The sequence below is a fragment of the Manacus candei genome, unplaced genomic scaffold (genome assembly GCF_025592945.1).
Source record: "Manacus candei isolate 608988 ecotype Guabito, Panama unplaced genomic scaffold, ASM2559294v1 h1tg000069l, whole genome shotgun sequence".
NCBI lineage: Eukaryota > Metazoa > Chordata > Aves > Passeriformes > Pipridae > Manacus > Manacus candei.
Genome location: NW_026138117.1, coordinates 5,214,598 through 5,219,719, shown reverse-complemented (window position 1 = coordinate 5,219,719; position 5,122 = coordinate 5,214,598).

Genomic DNA, 5,122 nt, shown 5'->3' with positions numbered 1-5,122 from the left:
GGGGAGGGAAGGGGCCTTCGCTCTCACAACCTCCCAGGGGAAGAAAAGGCGTAAGGAGGTGATGCCTTCTGTTGTCTTCAGCAGAAACGCCTCTTCCTCCGCTTTTATGCTGAACGCCCCTTGTAGGACTCTTTTCCAAGAAATGTGGTGGAGATAGGATGGAAGCTTAGGCACGAGTATATTAGGCTAAGTATACCACCTTTTATCTCTGCTACAGCTTCCTCCCCACCTTTCTGGCTGGTTTGAGAATGAGGACGTGGAAAGAGCTAAAACTGAAAGGCTGATATTCTGCAAGGACCACAAGAGAAACCCACCAAAAAAAAAAAAAAAAAAAAAAAACACCCCTCAAAAAATTACAAAATAGGGTCTACAGGAAAAAAGACAAGACAAAAGACATGATCCTACGATATTTTTATAAGAAATGTCCCCATGTTACTGCTATTTTTTTCTGCGCTACCATCCCTTTCAGAGGGAGAGTAATGTAAAGTTTCAAGATATGAAACATTTTATCGCTCCATTACTGCAAAGGGAGTGTATGTATTCACTTCTAAATAAGCCCTCATACCAGTAATTGAGCTGGCTTTTTAGCCAAATGTTGATATATTGGAACGATAGTTCCATGAGGCGTTTCTGAGTTTCTGGTATTCCTGAGTAAATGAATGCTTGCCACTGTTAATTACACGAATAGTTTATCTGCTACTGTGCAATGATTCACTATACTTCTAAATAAAGTTACTTTGATAACAGCAGAAAAAAAATCATTCCCTCAGGAATTACCCAGGACAACTGTGAATGCAGAAGTTCCAAATTGCAACAGGAGATGTCACTTTAAAGGTAAAAGAAGCAGGTTAAACTAAAAAGAAGGAAGAGATTACACACAGCTGGCTTTTTTGCATATTTTCACTGCCGAGGTGAAGCAAAGAAACCCTGAGGAGTTTGACTGTCTCACCTCATTTCTTTTCCTCATCGCGGATTGAAATAATACATATATAACAACAATCAGACCTTTAGATAATGTAAATTAGCACAGCTCTAGAAAAGTCAGCTAAGAATCTAACTCACTATAATTACTTTAAAATTTTGTACAAGATACTTTGTGGTATTTTTGGTTTTAGGACTTAGTACTTGATTTTAAAGCCTAAAGCATACCATAAAAATTACATTACAGTCCCAAAGCTATTTAGCACCCAACAAATAAAATGATGAAGTAAAATGTCATCAGCTTCTTACTTTCACAAACTAAGTCTTGTTAGTGACTGTTTGGAAACTTTTTTTTTAACTCACTCTTTTGTAGCTGTATTTTCCATGAGCTGTTCTCACATTCTTTTGCTTTCATATCCCTTTGAAATACTCTCAAATTTCTGAACTTTCATCTGCACCAAAAAGTGCTGTGTTCAATTGGTCCTTTCAACTAATGTCATATCTAGCTTTGTGGTATGTGAATGTATGTGAAAGGAAAATAAACTTTACACTTTTTAGTCCTGAGACTAATACAGTTTTAATGAAGTCATAGTCTCATAATAGAGAAGTAACTTGACTAAAAATAGCTACAGCTCAAATTTTCTGTTTGAAAATGCCACAACAAAAATGAAAGTTTGCACTAATATTGGAAAACAGATTTTTGTATGAAACTCTGACCACCTGACCAACCAGCTAGGGAAGACGAGTTACTTTTCACAGTTTTTCACATCTTCCTTTTCATCTAACGTACACTATGCTGAGGTACTAACTGAAAAACCTAAATTGTGAAACTATTTTCATCATATATTGCAACACATCCAACTCTTGCAAACACAGTCTAAACCTGTTTGCTTTTAGCTGGCAATAGTCCTTTTAAATCTACTTCTTTTATCGCTATATACGAGTTATATTAATTCTTTATAGAGGCTAAGTTATATTCGATAGTGTTTTTCATCATTAGCTGTCCTTGATGTCAAAAAGCAGGTTACAGACTGATAATGTGTCTGTTAGAGCCTCATATATTTCTTAGAAATTTTAAAGTACACAAATTGAATATTTTCAAACTTTCTTCTGCATCACAGCATCACAGAATAATTCAGGTTGAAAGGGGCCTCTGGAGGTCCTTGGATCCAGCCTCTCATCAGAGCACTTACAACTGAGATCCAAACACTTAGAAGGACAGAGATTCCACAGCCTTTCTGGGCACATGTTCCGGCATTTGACCATGCATATGGTGTCATTTTTTTTCCTAATATGTAATATAAATTTCCCATGTTCTTATTAGAGCCAGTTACTTTTTTGTCCCATCTCTGTGCTCCTTTAAGAACAGTCTGGCTCTATACGTTCTCTCTGTTTTTATTGGATTCTTGTAGACAGAAATAGGGCCTCTTATCCTCTCTCTGTATGACCTGTGCTCATTGTGGTCTTTCCCTAGACTCCACTATGTCATTGTCTCACTTGTACTGGGTTTATTCCATCCCAGATGCAACTCTTTGCACATGCCTTGGATTGAACCTTGTGAGTTTCCCATCAGGCCATTTCTTCAGCCTGTTGCTGTCCAAAACAGCAGCCCTCTGCTCCAATGCGTCAACTATCCCTCCCCAGTTTGATTTTCTGTCTGAAAATCTATTGCTTGTGCAGTCTGTCCCATTGTCGAGGTCATCAATAATGCTGCTGAACAGTATTGGTGCTGATATCAGTCCCTGAGGGATGCCACTGGTAATGTGCTGTGAGTTGAGGTTTGTATGTTGGTCCCCCGTGGACTTTGGTCCCACTGTTTTTCCACTCACATTTGTAGACTTATCTGTATGTCATTAACAGAGATTGGACAAAGGACCTTGCTCAAAACAAGGTATGTAGCATCCTGTGTTCTCCCACTGTCCACAGCACAGCTGGATATGCATGATATGTTTCTAAAACAATAGCTGTAGTTTTTCAACCCCTGAAAGAGTCAGGAACATAAAGTTGTACATTCAATAGAATATACTATCAATTTTACATATCATCTTGTAAACATGCTTTGTCCAATGCTATAAGAAATTAATGTTGCATACACTACAAATAATAGCTTGCTACAAAAACTTCCAGAAACTTCTAAAAAATTTCTTCAAGTGGTCAGTCTTTTGTGCTTCACAACCATGTGAACTGGTTGTGAAGCTGTGTAGGAACATCAAATCTCAACACTTTAGGAAACCCCAAGACCAAACCATTTAATATGTTTACGCAAAGGGCTGGTGTATATTAAATGCATATGTGGTGAGGGCAGTACATTCCACATGCTGTTTGAAGTTATCCTATTTCATAGCAGCAGGAGCTGGTTTTCATACTTTGGAAATCACCAGACACTTCACCACTGACATCAGTGTGAGATAAGTCACTCCTTATTCCTGTCCCTTCTTTATTTCTTTATTGCCAGCAATTCAGTCTATACTTTTTCATATATGAAGTATCCACAGACAAAGTTTTACAACTGAGGACATACAAGTGTCTGTATGACTGTGGTTATATGGCAAAGAGACACTTCTATTCCTTTAAAATATGTTATTGTAAGAGAGTCAGCATTGTATTCTTAATGCCAGATTCTGAGCTGCTGTTTACAAGTTATGCTGCATGGGTTACAGGAGATAACAGCAGTATGCACACCCTGAAAAAATTCCCTGTGTTTAATTCTAAAGTTGATAGACTAATTTCTAGCTGGTCAGAATCTCTGAGTGCCTGTTCACCCACGAGATGGCAGGATGACTCTGTTCTACAAGAAGTTAGAGCAAATCTGCACTCTGGAGTCCCTTGAGGTGCCAAAACCAGGGAAGCATAGGTCAGAAATTAAAGGACATTAAATCTCTATGTGGACAGTATAGTTCAGCAACAAAATTGCCTCAGTTCTCTTTATTTTAAGCTTAAAACATCCAAACTGAATCATCTTTAAGCTTTGAATGTCTATTCCTATGTTATTATTTTTATGGTTATTTATTTTATGTTGAAAGCAGAGACTTTTTTTGCACAGGGCAGACTGTCATTCTGTTATTCCACAAGGGCAGACTGCTTAGTGTAAAATAGCCAATTTTAATTAAAAACATGGGTTTTTTTAAATTTAGATTCTTTGTAAGTTGCATTTCACAAAATCACAGAATGAGGATGGAAGGGGCCTCTGGAGGTTATCTAGCCAACCCCCCTCACTCAAGATTGCACTGTGTCCAGGCAGTTTTTGAGTGTCTCCAAGGCTGGAGACTCCACAACTTCCCTGGGCAAGCTTTGCCAGTGCTGGGTCACCCTCACCACCCTCATCATAAAAAAACATGTTTTCTGATGTTCAGCAGGAACCTCCTGTTTTCAAATTTGTGCCCATTGCCCCTGGTCCTGTCACTGGGCATCACTGAGAAGAGCCTGACTCTCTCTTTTTCATAGCCTCCCTTCAGATGAAAGACTTCTCCAGGCTGAAGAGTCCCAGCTCTCTCCATTTTTCTTCATAGGAGAAATGCTCCAATCCCTTCACCAACTTCATGGCCCTTTTTTGTACTCTCTCCAGTATGTCCATGTCCCTCTTCTACTGAGGAGCCAAGAACAGAACACAAGACTACAGATGTGGCCTCAGCACTGCTGAAATTGTAATGATGCTGTAAAAGTATTCCACAGTTCTTTTCATGCTTTCTCTCTGACACTACAGATGGGATAACATCTGTAGAAAGACATCCATTTTAATGCATAGCTCAGATTTCTTTACTAACCATCAAGGCATACCAAAAAATCTGTGACAATTGAAGCATTTTTTAGTCACTATTATGGTCACATACTCACCCCCTGGTTCTGTACATGTTCTTTGCCACTCCCTGTATTTGCCCCTTTTCTTTTGTCAAGGCCATGCTGTTCACTGCTGGCATACCGCATTAAGAGTTGTCAGGGTTTGCTTAATTACTTTCCTCTTTTTTTTTTCTTCGTTGACCACGGAACTTGATACAAAAGTAGTGTCAGTACAAGAGCCATTTATCAAGTTTGTTTTTCACCACCATAACTATGTCTGGCTAACAGAAGTCAATGAGACAGCAGTATGTTTCAGAGTAGTTTGATTCATTTCTGACCCCATGCACTTCCTCATTGTACCTTCTCCTGATCCCTTTCTAACTTCAAAATTGATCCTAGACTTCTTGTTTCCAAGATACTCACT